This window comes from Siniperca chuatsi, linkage group LG6 (assembly GCF_020085105.1).
Source record: "Siniperca chuatsi isolate FFG_IHB_CAS linkage group LG6, ASM2008510v1, whole genome shotgun sequence".
NCBI classification, from domain to species: Eukaryota; Metazoa; Chordata; class Actinopteri; order Centrarchiformes; family Sinipercidae; genus Siniperca; species Siniperca chuatsi.
The window spans coordinates 27,136,090-27,152,172 of NC_058047.1; the positions used below are offsets into that span (position 1 = coordinate 27,136,090).

General features: G+C 40.8%; 1 protein-coding gene across 4 annotated transcripts in view; it reads left to right on the forward strand.

Moving 5' to 3' along the window:
- gng12b (guanine nucleotide binding protein (G protein), gamma 12b) overlaps window positions 1-16,083 on the forward strand; it is a 30,661-nt gene that overhangs the window by 10,298 nt on the left and 4,280 nt on the right. Inside the window, exon 1 of one of the 4 annotated variants that reach the window (XM_044199102.1) lies at window positions 287-426. The exons of the other annotated variants lie outside the window; for them this stretch is intronic. The gene's annotated coding sequence lies outside the window, so the exon portion shown is untranslated. Of the gene's footprint in view, window positions 1-286; window positions 427-16,083 lie in introns of those variants that run through there. 4 annotated transcript variants of the gene reach the window in all.

Sequence of the window (16,083 nt, forward strand, 5' to 3'; positions counted from 1 at the left end):
TAATCTAACAATATACTATATAATTGTATGTATATCGTTGGGTATACTATATACACTCACAGGGGCCATTTCTCTGTATTGAGTACTTTGACTTTTGCTACTTTAAGTATTTTTTCCTGATAATACTTTTGTACTTTTACTTAAGTCACATTTTCAATGCAGGACTTTTACTTTTACTTTTACTTTACTCTTACCTGATTGCATGAACATCACTTATAGTTAAACGAGAGAGTGAAAAAGTGACCCAGTCGATATGCAGGTGTTAAACAAAGGCTCTTTTTGCCAGTGTGCAGGTGTGTTGCTAAGTGGCTGCAGGACATCGGTCTGTTCTGCACAGCTGGGAGAAACAGAAACCTGCTCTCTGTTACTGGAGCCAACACTGATACCACCTAATGTAATGATCGTTACATAACAGCAAAGTTTCAGGTAGGATGCTTACTGAAGTGTCAGATTGAATGAAAGGCTCGGTGCAGCTTGAGCTTTCGAGTGCCAGGGTGTGTGTTTATACATGTAGGACAAGGTTTACACATTTACTGCATTATTGTCGCACCCAAGGGAGATCCAGGCCTCTTCAGGCATGTGTTCCATCCTGTTTCATAAGCATCTGCTCATATATGGGCATCTTCCTTCCTTCTGCTTGGTCGCACTACGTCCGCTTCCTGAACTAACCCCCCTCTCTCCAAATCTCCCTCCCACTCCCCCCATCACACACACATACACACTCCTACTCATGTTGGTTAGCTATGAGCAGAGGCGGGAGTGTCTCTTCCCTGTGCAGGAAGTAATGTGGTTAATACTCATTTGATCACCAGTTCTGATGACTTGCATCCATGACCAGCAAGCCAGCACTGGTTGTGTGCTTTGCCTTTTTGTTTTTGGTGTAACCATATGTTAAGCCTGATGGAAACAGCTCTCATGTACTGTATGTTTCCCTCATGTCACACATGTCACGCTTCAATTTCTTCATGGAAGTGGAAGAAAAAACCTATTTGATCTGTAAGAGACAAAAGTGAATACATTCAAGACCTTTTGTTCTCATATACTATATGCTTTGCAGCTTCCTTCTGTTCTCAGGGACTGCAATGTAGTCTGTGTTGCTTGTAAAAATAAATCTTAGACTTCTATAGATTTACTTTCTTGTGTTATTTATGTACGTGCACCTCTAACTCTGGGAATTCAAACCAGGATCTGTGTGCGGTGGCCTCCAAGTGCCCTGGATGCATGCAGATACCACTTGAGATTAGCTGTCCTATCTGCACAGCGATAATGTAGACACATGTTGGCTTTGAAGTAGGACAAACAGCCTCATCAAATTTTTGCCACAGGGCACAGAAAGTATCACTAGTGCAGCTGGGGCTCCGTCAGCTGCTGAATTCTACTTTTTTCTTGTTCATCTGGAAAAATATTTGCAATGTAAACCATATGCATTAAATTAGTACTAAAAATGTAGTATTATATATTAGCACTGAACATTTCCCTTGTGCTTTGCTGGACGAAAACAGAATGTCCACCCTAGCCAACATTGTGCCTACACAAAACCATTAGTGTGAACAAATTATTACTGCAGTTTCAGATGTATAAATACCATGCCCCCCTCCTTGTTGCCTCCTTGTGACATATTATCAGCCCACTCAACAACTAGGTCACTGCAGATCCGTTTCCATGGATAGGATTTTCACACAACTGCCTGCCAGGTGCTGACCTCACCGCTGTCTGTGGAGGGAATTGCAAGGAGGGTTACATGTATATGGTGTTTTTAGCCATGCTAGCATCATGTCTCTAGGGATGGCAATGTCCATTACTTTGATCCAGACTGAAATATCTCAACAACTATTGGATGGATTAAGATGAAATTTGTGTGCAGGCATTCATGGTGCCCAGATGATGAACCCCAATGACTTTGGTGATCCTTTGACTTTTCCTCTGGAGCCACCATGAAGTTGACATTTGTTGTGTTTAGTGAAATGTCTCAACAACTATTGCAGCATGGGCTGACTTTAAATTTGGTTCAGACATTCATGTTCACTTCAGGATGAATTGTAACAACTTTGATGATCCCCTGACTTATCCTCTAGCGCCATTATCAGGACAACATTTTAACTTGTCTAATACTTTTGGTTTATGACCAATCACCTGCAAAACTAAAGACATTCCTGTCAGCCTTGTGTTTAGTGTAAATTAGAAATGTTTTGCATGCAATCACGCTAAACTAAAATGGTGAACATGGTAAACATTAAGCATGCTAAACATCAGCATGTTAACATTGTCCTTGTGAGCATGTTAGCATGCTGACATTAGCAATTACCCCAAAGTACAGCCTCACAGAGCCGCTAGCATGGCTGCAGACTTTACAAAGACTTCAGACAATAATCTTGCTTCAGTTCTTATTTGTCATTCTACATGCTGATGCATAGAAGGGCGTTGGGAGGAAAGTGCTTCTGCATAGCAACAGCATGTCTGCTGTTAAAAACACTCATGATCATCACCGCAGGGTCTTGACAATACAACAGTCAAACAGTCAACACAGCTTGCTTTATCTGTCCATGAGCGGCTGTGTCCACTTTGAGACGCTCCTGTGCCACGTGTCGAGAATTCCACCCTGCTCTTTCCTGTGGGAGCCGTCCAGGGAATGTCGGCCTCCAGTTAACAAACATAAGGGTCTGGCAGTTAAGAGACGACGACCAAGCAGCAGTCGGGATGTCACCCTGCCCAGAAAATCTGCCCAGCCACTGGGTGCATGCCTGGGATTCTTTTCTACAAGCTGCTCTTTCCTGCTTTGATTTTTTTCTCTAAAACATTTTCCTCCACCAGACAGTGGCAAAGGAAATATTTTCCAGTCCAGAAATAAGTTGCTTTTAATTGCATTGCCTTGCGAGTATACACTTGGTGGTCTGTGCCGCTGTAAGAATGCGCCTTTGATTGATGTTCATTAGGGGCGAAACAGGGTGGTATGCTGCTCGGCATTGCAGCCGCGTTCCATTGGAGTTACACTGTTCTGAAAACAAACCGCTGCAACCGGCCCGCACATACTTTCCCTGTGAGATCCTGGTCGGTGCTTTGAATGAATACAGCATTATAATGCTCCAAAATGCATGACTGAAAAAGGCTCAGTAATCATTTGAACTCTCTGCACCAGACTAGGTTTGATTGTAGGTCGCTGTTGACTGAGATAATGCAGAGCTTTGGTTTGGGAAGATGAGTTCCTCATTTTGGATAATAAGCAGGTTAACATTGCATTAAACTACACATGTCTGCCTTTTTAAGGAGCAGACTTGTCTAGGTCTTGTGACCTCATGACGGCATAAATGTTCTCACTCATGTAAATGATTTACTGCATCGAGATAATGTGTATTCAAAAGTGTTGTGTTCACTTTTACTTTTACTTTTCCTTGTCAGACCCTGTTCTGGCAGCTTTGTCATGAGAAAAGCTGTTGAGTTTTACCTCTACACAATGACATAGCCGGTCAGAAGACGTGGCAGTTGAGAGACAGAGGCAGACCACTTGACATTCATCCTGTGACTGGATTTCATGTATTGCGGTAGTTGGTATGCATGCAGGCCTTTGGATTATAACTTGCAGCATTCCTTCTTTGCAAATGTATTGTTTTTTTAGTATTGTATTGTTATCCTTTTTTTTTTATGTCAGTATCACGTGTTGGCACTCATCTGCTACTGAGCATCCTGCATACATGAGCTAATCATGTACCTATGTGCACGAGTGAGTGCAATACAGAGGACATACACACTTTGTACCACAATGTCACACCCTGTTAATGGTGGAATCAGTCTCTGCACAGTAGTCTAGACTCAGCATACACACACAAGTCCGTCAGATAAGTCAGATTCTCCATCTGGTGCTTTCTCATTTTGCAGAGCTTCACCATGACTTCAGGTTGTGCACAAATGCCACAACCTGAAGTAGGAAGTGTGTTGTTATATAGAAACTTTTATTTTCGGTTTTGGAGTTGGTAGAAGAGAAGCTAAAAGAGAGTGAATACTGGAATTCCATTCTCCAGGTGGCCAGAAACATGACGTCAAGTGAATGTTGCTCATGAACTGCTGGATGTGTAAATAAGCAGCTGTTGGCTTACAAGTTCGCAATATCAACTTAAAAGGTGATGATATGCAATTGTCATGTTAACAACTTGTTTCCGCCGCTCCCAAGTGGCCAAAAAAATCATTATTCATTCGTTATTGCAGGTTTAAGTAAAAGTAATATACTGCATTACAAGTAAAAGACCTGCATTTACTGCTGATTATACATATGTATCAGCTAAATGTTCAAAAGCAGAATGTAGAATAGCTTAACTGTTACAAAAGTCCCCAACTGGAATCAAACCAGGGAACATGTGTCATGTGTCCCAACCATTCGGCCACCAGAGCACCCCATGCTGTTTTGTTTTTTCATTGATTTTATATTATTGTTTTATTATTACTGATGCATTAACAAGTAGGCAGCATTTAAATGTTGCAGCTGGTTGGGGTGGAGCTATTGTATATACTATTTGATGGTTTGCAAGACTACGCATGTACAGCCATGCTAGTAACTATAGCTGTAATATAAATTTAAGAGGCACAATATTTCTGTGTAAAATAGGAAAGTATTAAGTGCCATAAAATATAAATACAGGTATAGGGGTAAATGCACTCATGTACTTTCTATCTCTGTGATTTTCCATATTGTAGCTTTACAGGGATACAGTAAATGTAATACTACAAAAAGTACTAGATAGTCAGGTATGTTATTTAGAGATGTAGACCCTCCATTGACTTTTTAAGTTTATTTTCAGTTCTTTTTTGTAAGCCTATCTCACTAGAAGTGATGTGAAGTTACAACTGTTTACCTGTATAACTGCTGACCAATTGAACTTGCATTTCCAGCAAAATGGAAGGACAACTAAATCCACAGTGATGCCCCTAAAAAAGTACCAGCAATTGTGAAATTCATGCATTTTCCAAATATCATCCTCAAACAAATGATTGCATTCAGCAGAAGAGCACATTTCCCTTGAGTACGCTCTAAAAATGTGCACTTTGTCTGCAGTAACCCGTGTGCAGAGCTGGCGAGGTGGATGTTTGGGATTTTTTCTCAGTTAATAATACCTGTTTCATTGCTCACTGTGTATGCAAAGTCTCTGGTAATAACGTGTAGGGCCAAAGGGCAGATTTCTAATGCGTCAAGACTGCAGGCTTGCAATCAAGGGGACTTCCAGACAGGGAGATGTCATGAGACAAAAATTGCAGCCACCTGTGGAGCCTCTCTAAAAAGACACTTTGGACGTGGTGTCCACCCAAGCAGCTCTTACGTCCACAGCCCTCTCCTCTACCTCCCCCATGGCTGCTCATTATGTGCAGTTTAGTGCTCACTCAGCTCTGGGGTGCTTCAAAGTTCATGGGGGGGGGTGTCATTCCTGTTACTGAGGTCAGAAGGCTGTGTTTATTTTTTTCCCAGCCCTCCCCTTATTCTGTCTCTCTCTCTGTCTTTTGTTCGTCATGATAAGCAGTCAGGTGGCAGCAGTGAAGAAGCCTCCATATCACCTACCACCACCTTCCCTCAGTGCTGGGCATGCGCTGATTAGATCAGCCTCTTTAACTACGCAAACCACAAGACCACTTTCATTTTCTATTTATTCAGTCTCTTATTCTGTTGATGCATTATTTGCATGTTTCAAATGATCTGTCATGCAACCTTTTACAGCTGTCTGGATCCATTTAGTTTGAGTTTTTCTTAAATTGCTTGCTATATTAGAGTCTTGCATGTATTCATCTTATCTAAATATAACCGGTTGCTAGTTGTGTGAAACTGGCATGCATTGCCCCTTGTGTTATATCTGATTTTCTCAAGTGTCAAGAAATTAATTAATTCTTTTATCCACAAACCAAATGTTCCCAAATGACAGTTCATAGTTTTACATTTAAGTAGTCGTCAAGCATTAAGGGTAGAAAAGGCAATAACTACTCAGATTTAGGTGAAGATCCGGCAAGGTTACTTCAGACTTTGCTGTAAGTGCGTAGCATTCAATCCGTGTTTCAAACACCTCTGTTAAAAATGATATATTAGTTGCCAGAAATTATTTGGCACAGCTGTAACATGTGTGAGAGGGTAGCTGTCACGAGCTTACATCGACCATCGATCATCAATATTTTGACATAGAACAATGTTGTGTGTGCATGTCAGTGTCCTAAATTGAAGATGAATGAATTCTAATTCAAGTTTCATGCCAAACATAATGACGAAGCTCAGTGTCAAGTTTCTTCTAGTGTTTTTTATTTTATTTATTAATACTATGTGAATGAATTAGATAATATACTTTTTGATCTCCTTAAAAGAAATGAAACTCATATAAAGGGCTGTTTCCCCCAAATTACAATAAGCCATTTAGACAGAAAGTTCATTCTTGACCTTAGAAGCAACAGTTGACAAAATAATCTTACCTGATGGTCCATTTAGTAGCTGCTCTGGAGTTTTCAATCGTCTCCCAATTCCACAACAACTGAGCAAAGGAGGCTCATGTGGTACAACCTAAAAGCTCCAGAACAGCTTCTAAAGCTGTTCTAAATCATGGACTTATGACGTCAGTATTTGTAAAATCCTTGCTACGGCCCTGCATGAAAAGTATTCTGTTCTGCAGCTTTTATGCATGTTAAAATGAAACCTATGAAATGGTGCATGTTACTGAATGCACTCATGTGCAACAGTGTTGCAAGAGTGGTGCAGGAGAAATTGTTAATATAAAGTTCTAGAACTTGTAGGAAAACTACACCCAGCAGTCAGTACCATGCTGAGTAAACCTTCCCGTGAGACAGAATCAATAAAAGAAAGAACACAAAGAAACTTTTGCATGCATGTGAAACAATGACTGTGTGTGTGTGTTGGTGGGTGGGTGTGTCTCTTAGTTAGGCATGTGAGTGTGGAGAAGTGGGGAAAAGGTGAGAGGACTTGGTGTCGGTAACCTTGGAGGAATGGCATGAAAACGTCAGCTTTATGTGTAACTGTGAGGCTGGGGAGGAAGAGTTGCCGATGTTTATCCTTAAGCAACGGACCATGTCAAAAAAAGCGTGTTGGCCTCTCAACTTGACATTCAGTTCTCCATGCCCTTCACACGGCACTGTTTGCATCCCATATTACTGGTTTTGAAGCTTGATGTGAAACAAGCAGAGCACGATCAGCGTGAAGGTGGAATGAGAGGAATTTTCTACGGGAGAAGTAAAAAGGGAGGATTTTCATGCACCTTGTTTAGAAAAATGCCCCAATTTCTTATATTTTCATGAATGGCAGGGTGGTGCATTTGGTTGGAGTGTAAATGCTGGGTTATTGTGAGCTGTGACTTGGTTGTTTGGTGCCTTGTGAGAGTGGCAGGCTAAAGGTGGTGTGAGAATGAGGGGCTGTGGGTTTACTGAATTCCTATCCGGTGAGTGGAGCATTGGTTTCTGTCTAGACAAAGCTCAGTTGTCGGGGAGACCCATGCAGATCCAGACTGCCCCGGGCTCCAGGAAGTATTGGTGGGAGAGAGTGGGCTCTTTTTTTCCCCTTCCTGCTCACTTTTCCCTCCTTGGGGGATTTCAACGAATGCAGTCAACTGCTGAGAGCGGGGTTTTTTTTTTGTTAGTGGTGGGAGTTTTTCTCCCATGATAGGGTGGAGACAGCTTGGTGTATTTGTGCAGAGATATCAACAGCATAAAAATCTTTCATGTCTCCCACTCAGCAGGAAATAACAGCCTGGCCCACCTTGCACACAGGGCATTCACAGTCACAGATGCACACACAGCAACACACACTCACTCACTTGCGTAGGACACAATGTAGTATCCATCAGATTTGCGACTTTTTACATGACACCATGTGTGGTTACAAAAGCAGTTCCCAAGCTTTCTGTTCGTGGAGCCACTCTGTGTGGCTCTATTGTCTTTGAGTGACTGTGTACGGCAAGATAAGGCAAAGACAGGCGGCGTGATGGCTCCCACAGCATCGGATCAGGGAGCAGACAGGGCTGACTAAGGGCTCGTTAACTGTTACACTCAGCTGTGCCCCGAGGGCTCTTTCTTGGAGCCGTGTGCGCCGTTCCACTGGAGTGGAGACAGTTTTTTGTCTTCGGAGGATTTGTAGTGATGACAGCAGAGTTATTAGGTGTTTCCAATATCTAAGTGAAGATAATACAGTCTGGAAAAAGACACCACAGATCCCCCCCCCCCTCCAAAGTTCTGCACGCTAGTTGCCATATTTTCAATAAGGTTGTTCACTCATAAAGGATGCAGAACGCTGTGTATGCCAGCATCCATTTGAAATTAGCCAAAGTTTAGTTTGGGACTAATATAAGTCTAATAGTATGGCGGTTTGTGTATCAGGAAGTTAAAATTGACAGTAAATGGCATGTAGATATTCCAGTATTTTAAAACCAGATGGTCTGCTTGTGTTCCAAAACATTTTACCCTACCTAATTCTTCATTTTGTCTTTTCTTTTCTCACAGATTACGCACTGCACTACATTCTTATGGATGGCCAAAGACACGTAGACTGGTCTTTCATCCCCTTACTGCAATGTGCTAAAGGAGTAGTCTCACATCTTTTCAAATTTATGTTAGAACATAAACAATTAGCCCATCCTTTACATAACTAATGGTTGCAAGTTAGCATGGTCAAAGGGGAATGTCATTATTTTGTGCAGGTATCTGGTCATAAACCAAAGTATTGGACAAATTCATTTTTTTTTATCTGATGATGGTTCTTGATGAAAAGTCATGAGATCATGAAAGTTATTACAATTCATCCAGAGGGAGACATGAATCTGTGTAACGAATTTCATGGCAGTGCATCCAGTAGTTGTTGAGGCATTTCACTCAAGTCCACAAAATTAGGATACATTGTTAGGGAACCATGACTGATTGTTCCAATCCATCAAGTAGATGTTGAGGAATATCACAGGAGAAGTGACAACGTTGACCTGCTGGTGGCGCTAAAGGAAAAGTCAGGGGATCATCAAAGACTTTAGGATCTATGGTCTGGGGACCATGAATGTCTGCACAAACATGTATGGCAAGCCATCCAATTTTGATATTTCAGTCTGGACCAAAGTGGTGGACCAACTGATCAACAGACCATAGAACATTACCATATTGTGAGTGTTCCGCATGCAACAGGTTTGCATGATAACCTCCACCCATATTCTGCTGTATGACAGCATTTATTTATTAATAGAAGCAGCTGGCCTTCCAGATTTAGCTCCAGACATTTTCCTTGTGTCAGCTTTTCATTTCTCCTCTCTGTGTGTCAAATCAAAGCAATATCTCCCAAAGCCAAATCTACCGTTTTTTTTGGAAAACAATCAAAGCAGACGAGGGAGGAAACTCTGAGCACATGCATGATAATGTGTTGTAGAAGAGAGCAGCACCTGGTTCAGGGCTTTTTTGCTGCTTGTCTTCCATTTACTTCGAAGCGCATGAAAGAAAAAGTTGCCTAAACTTCAAAGAGAGGCCCTAATCCATGGATGTTATTCACTATACCTCTCTGCAGGGTGTGTATGAAGGGCTGAAGATGAATTCTGAGGGAATCAGAAGCACATTACTCAAAGCTTTGAACTTTTTAAATGGCCTGTGACAGTCTGCAGGCTGTGTGACCAGACACAGACACACACACACACATTAACTCACACTCAAAGGAACCTGTTTTTCTGCACATGGGGCCCAGGTGGGAAGAAAGGACAGGACGACAGAAACTGGAGTGAGAATCTGTTGTCCTACAGCTGACCTCACCCTTGGCAAAGATGTTGCATGCCGCTGCAGAGCTCTGTGTGGCAGGTGAAAGGTGTGTGGAGCCCAGAGAGAAACTCAACAGCTTGTGACTCAGCGGCTTGGAACCCTCATCTCCTGGTTTGGTCTGGAGCGCAAACACCAACGCCTTCTGTGTTTCTTTCCCCGTTGGCTGACTTCACACATTAGCTCTTCAAAGCTTGTAATCGATGAAGTTCATACACAGATTGGAATGCTATAGCATTAGTCATACCGTTTGTCTCCACCAAAATCAGAAGCGACACAGTGTGTTTGTTTCTCTCTGTGAGGCCTCTGTCTCTTTCCTCTGCACGCCTGACTGGACAGTCTGGCTCCCAGATAGCATCAGGCTGTCTGAGATTAGCGCTCATGAGGGCGCAGTTAAACTTGTAAAAGCTCTGGACTCCTGTCCCGGTGCCTCTGTTCCACACAATGCCAAATAGCAGTCGTGAGTGTGGCACAATACTGATAGCCTGTCTGCATTGTCACCGTTCCTCTCAAATGTGCCTAAGCCTCAGAGCTTATTATAGAGGCAGCCACAGATCCTGGTCCAGGAGCGGACTGTGGAGCCTGCCGGTGTTGTTGCCAGGCAGTTTAGCAGTGTAACGGACAGATAATGGAGCTGCTCAGTGTCCCATGGCCCAACATTTTTGGAACTGAAGAGCTGATAACTAATCATTTAGGCTGGAGTTCTCAGCCTGCCTTCTGTTTATCAGACACTGACTAATACCTCTGTAATCTGTGAGCAAAAAGCCCCTTGGTTTGTTTGTATTGTTATTACACTATAAACGTAATAAATCCAAGGAGTTATTCAAGTGCATGTTTTCATTGGCGAGGAGATATGTCAGATATAATGGGTAATAGTGGAACACGGTTCAAGGCATTATTATTATTGAAATAGTTTTTGTTCTGGATTTGTTCCTGATCAGTCTGAATAACGTTCAGCCAACCAAGTCAACAAGCGTTGGCTAAAGTTTAGAATCCATTTTTGCACAGAACAAGGGCTGTTCACTATATATGTGGGCAAGTGAGTATTGTTTTAAGATAGAAATGTGAACCCATCCTTTAATTGGACAGTCATTTTTTGGATTAATCGATTAATCATTTAGCCTATAAAATGTCAGAAAATAGTTCCTAGGGCCGAAGGGCTTCAAATTGCTTGTTTTGTCCAACAAACTGAAAAATATTACATTTGAAATTGTATAAAACTGAGAAAAGCCGCAAATCCTGACATTTGGGAACCTTTGGGAACGTTTGACATTTTTGCTTAATATATTACTCAGAATTGTTGTTGATAACTTTTCTGTCTGATAACTTTTCAATTAATTGACTAATCATTTCAGCTCTACTCATCTTTTGTTATACTGTACTAAATGTAATAGGTAGTGTTGAAATTACGTTGATTAATTGATTGTCATTTGACAGAAAATAATTGACAACATACTTAAGTCAGGCGATGACACCTGTCATCTGTCAACCATCTGGCGATGAAGACCATATGATGCTGTTGTAAGCTCCAGAAAAAGTGGACTTTGAAGATTTTTTTCTTCGTCAAACTAATTTGCAATAATTTTGAGAATTGAAAATGTCACATGAAGACGTCTGGGTAATTGTGAAGAGCTTTTGTCGCTATTTTCTGTCATTTTAAAGATTACAGAATTGTCAAATGAATCAGTAGAACACAGATCATATCAGAAAATTCTTGGCAATATCACATAGAGACGCCAAAGAGATGCATGTGCCAACTGAATGAGTGTTGTCCCACTGTTCAGTACTACTCATGCTGTTGATCTGAAGCCAGTGTAAGTAAGTTATTAACGTATTTATTCGGGCAGCAGATCCAAGCACTGTGTAGAGTTACACACCACAGAGCAAAACTTGCTGTCATAAACTCTACAGAACCTCTCTGCTGGCACTGTGGGAGCCCACCTGTATGAAGCCCCACAGCCACATCAAAGAAATCACTCTTTTACTTCAAATATATTTTTATCAATGCTTTCAGTGTGCCACATGTTTACATTTACCACACATAAGTACACATGCTGGATGCAGACAGGCACTCCACAGCTGCAGGCATTGCAGACATTCTTTTGGCTTGAAGGATTTAAAAGGCTCAGTCTGCATACACAGAATTACACACCCTGCAGTGACAAATTTCAGTTTGTTTTACTGGAATGAGGACTCTTTTCAGTCATTCATTTATTTGACTGAGGTCTTGATTCCAAAATAAAATGATACGGCAATAACTTAAAATATATTTTTATGTTTTCTTTATGCAGCTTCAGATTTTGCATATAATTAATGTTCTGCTTCAAGCTAAAGTGTTCACTGCAGAAAGAGCTGGTCACATACTGTATATTTTAGTAGTGGTATTCATTTATTAAACATTAAAGCAATAAATCTAAATCATGAAGTAGATGAGAAGTTTGATACCACTCTCATGTCTGTTCATCTCTGTGACATCTCCTGGATGTCGCAAACAGTTTAGCTTAGCTTTGCAGACTGGAAACGGGGGAAACAGCTAGCCTGGATCATAGCCTCCTGTAAAACCACAACTTTTGTTTGTTTTTACAATTTGGTTTTTGTAGGGATTTAACAAATGAAATATAATGTTTTAATTTGTGAGCTCCACAGCTGCTGGTAGGCAGGTTTTTTTAACCCTTGAACAGAGCCAGGCTAGCTGTATCCCCCTGTTTCCAGTCTTTATGCTAAGCTAAGCTAACCGGCTACTGGCTGAAGCTTCAAATTTAGTTTACAGACATGAGAGTGGTATCAATCTCCTCATATTAATCTCAGCAAGCTATGTATGCTGATGACTCAACTTTGTTCTTGGCTTCACCAACATTCGTGGAGCTGAGAGAGAATCTACATGTGGAATTGCAAAGCATTACTAAATGGGTGAAAATGAACAAATTAGTTGCCAAAACTAAATGTATTATATTTGGTAGTAGGATTGTTCTTGCTAACGTCACTGCACTCAGTTGTGCAGGTTATTAAGACCAAATTACTGGGTGTTAAATTAGATCATTTACTGTCCTGGTCTGATCAGATTCATTACATTATCTCCATGATAGGAAAGGGCATGGCAATTTCAAGGAAATGTTCTGCATCTGTTCCATCTTCTGTTATGATTGACGTTGTTCGGTCACTTGTTCTGTCACACCTAGAGTACTGCCCAGTCATTTGGTCAAGTGCTGCTGAGAAACTAAAAAAACTTCAAATTGCTCAGAAGAGAGCAGCCAGATTAGTTCTTCATTGCTCTTTCTGTGCTAATGTGTGTGAGATGCATAAACGATTAATACAATTATTAGAAATTATTATTGTCTTCTGTTATTCATGCTAAGTGTAATTTGGAATAATAAACCTAGTATATACTGTTTTTTGGCATAGATGTAATACACATCACTGGTCATCTGGTGGTATCATGTCCACGAACAAATTATATGATGAGAACTGTTCTTTATAGAGCCTCTTCTGCCTGGAATCAGACAGACCAGAAGTAGATTTTCTTTCAAAAAGTCACTAAATTTTTTTTTATGAATCTCACATAGATGTTACTTTGGCTATTGCTGTTTTGGAACCTTTTTGGATTCTTTTTATTTTCTTTTAGTTCCTATGTATTTGTGACAATTTTGTTTTGTTTTTTCATTGTAGGCTACAATTGTCTATTTTTTCACATGTAGAGTAATTTCACCTATTTTCTGATCATTATATTTGGCTTGTTTTGCCTTTTCTTGTTTTATTGATACTGTGTGATTTTAAATTGTTGTTTGTTTTTATTGTTATTGTTTGTGTGTGGACCCCAGGAAGACTAGTGACCACTTTGTGGAAGCGAATGGGGATCCAAATGAAGAATAAGTCAAGTCAAGTCAAGTAGAACTTTTTTGTCCCCAGGGGGGCAATTGGTTGTGCAGCAGTAAAAACAGCAATAACACACAATATCAAAACCACACGACAATTAAATAAATACGACATATAATAAGTAGTAAAAATAAATATGACATATAATAAGTAGTAAGAAGTAAAATAAAAATAAATACCTTATGTTTAAGTACTACTAAAAACCAAATTTACAAAGCATGGTTGGGTGGTCGAGCTGATATTACCGTTTCCTATTGGAGTTTAGAAATGAATAAGCATATTTCCCAAAATATTGAACTATTCGCACTGATGAGGCCCATTAAAAACAGATATAGTCTGTAAGAATGTTATAATCCATCAGAACCCGCAGGTTTACTGTAAAACTGGCCACCATACTGCTCAGAAACAGAGGATTATTTGAAATGCACATTTGAGGCTTAGGACCTCACTGGATCAGACAGCTCCTTGAGAAGAGCTGCACAGCAGTCTGTGTGTGCCCACATCAGGGGGATGAACCAATCCCGATGCAAGTGTGTGTTCTAAACTCGTTCACCTCTGCTAGACTGACTACTGCAGACGACGTGCCGCATCTGGCACCTCTGGCCTGAGGGGAAGGGTCTCCACAGTCCCCAATTTTATGACTACTGCAGCATGAAAATATATATGTGTGTATATTTACGACAACAATCAATGTTAACAGACTGGAATTGCACAAAGCCAAACGGTGGTTGTTTCACTGCAACTTTTATCATCCAGTTACAGCAGGACAGGTATAAATGAATGCACTTTGCTCACGTTACATTTTGATTACATTTTTCTTGGGTTAAATGCAATGCAGCAATAATGTTTAAGCAAACAATGTGACAAGATGGAGAAGAAGAGTTCAAAAGAAAGAAACTGCAGATTGAATTTAATGTTATCTTTAGGATTGCATCTTAAAAATCTAATGACAAGGGAAACTGTGATCTTGCTATCTTGTTATATTACTAGTCTGCATTAGTGCCACTTTCAAGGAAATAGTAAAACCACAGACACAACAATGGAGCAGTAAAACAGAAAACACACAGCCATGTAAACGTCTTTTACAGCTTTTACAATTACGCCTCTAGTGCCTCCTTCCAAACTTACTGAGCTCTATAGTAGTCGCTGGCGTCACACAGCGTCCCTGCAGATGTTGAAGGGTTAGGACCAGCCACTGTGACTGCAGCTCTCTGTTTTTCTGTCTCCACTCATGCCTGGCTGCCCAGCTGAGGGCTTAAAAACTACAGCTGTGTTGACAAGAGAGCCACGAGTGTTAAGTGTTAAATTCTGGAACAATGAGTGCATAGATCAAGAAAGCAAAAACGATGAAAGCAGCTATAGTCTGACAGTAAAAAATGTGCAATTGTAATTTTAATGTCTTGTTTTCTTTAGGAAAGCTTCAATTGTCCCTCAGCAGCTATGTTTTCCGTTTCCTTGGTTACTGGCCTGTGTGTGTAGCTTCTATTTTTAAAACCTCCACCCCATATTTGATCATTTATACTTTAGAGGGTAACTGGCGATGCTGCTTCCTGTGGAGGAAGTGGAAGGGAGTGGGTGGGGGGATTAAAGGGATGCATGGTCTTGTCTCCCTTCTGTAGTCCGTGCTGTAGTCCATGTTTCATCTCCCTTCCGTTTCAGCGTGTCCCCCTCCTCTGTAATATCCTGCACCAAAGCGCAGAGCAAACATTAACCACACCACATGTCAAAGATTATTTTTGTCAGTCCCACAGAGCCTTTTTCTGGTGCGTTTTCTTTATTTGTTCAAGGAACAAAAGCTGCAAGTTATCATTGCTGAGCAACTGTTGGCTACACAGAGAAATTGCATTTATTACTCAACAGCATATTTACCGTGTTCTTCTTGCATTAGAAGCTGTTCCTCTTTCTTCTAAGACATTATCTTTGTGCAGAAAACAAGCTGCAACTGTGCAGCCTGTCGTCCAAATAGTTCAGGGAGTGACGTAATGAGCCGGTAAAAGCAAACCTTTGTGTCCTGGAAGTGGGAATTGTGAAACAGGAGTCCGTTAGGTTGGGCCACAGCTTTTACGCACATTGAATCAATTCCAGATTTAGTCAACTGTTACTTCTGGGAAGTTGCACAGCTATAGACATTAGACATTTGTGCAGTAATCATATTAGTAACTTCACTTCTTATAATATCTGCAATATTGTGCAATGCTGCTCATTCATTAAACAAAGTGCTGCAGATAAAAATTTTTATTATCTACATTATTAGCAATGCTAGTGGCCTGGTTCCAGGGATGGCAGTGTCGATTAGAAATCGAATGAAATGAAATTTTGTAAACACATTCATGGTGCCCAGAGGATGAATCCTACTGACTTAAGTGATCCCCTGACTTTTCCTCTAGTGTCACCAGCTGGTGTTTTGACTTATCCTGTGAAATTTCTCATCATGTACTCGATACATTGGCACAAAAT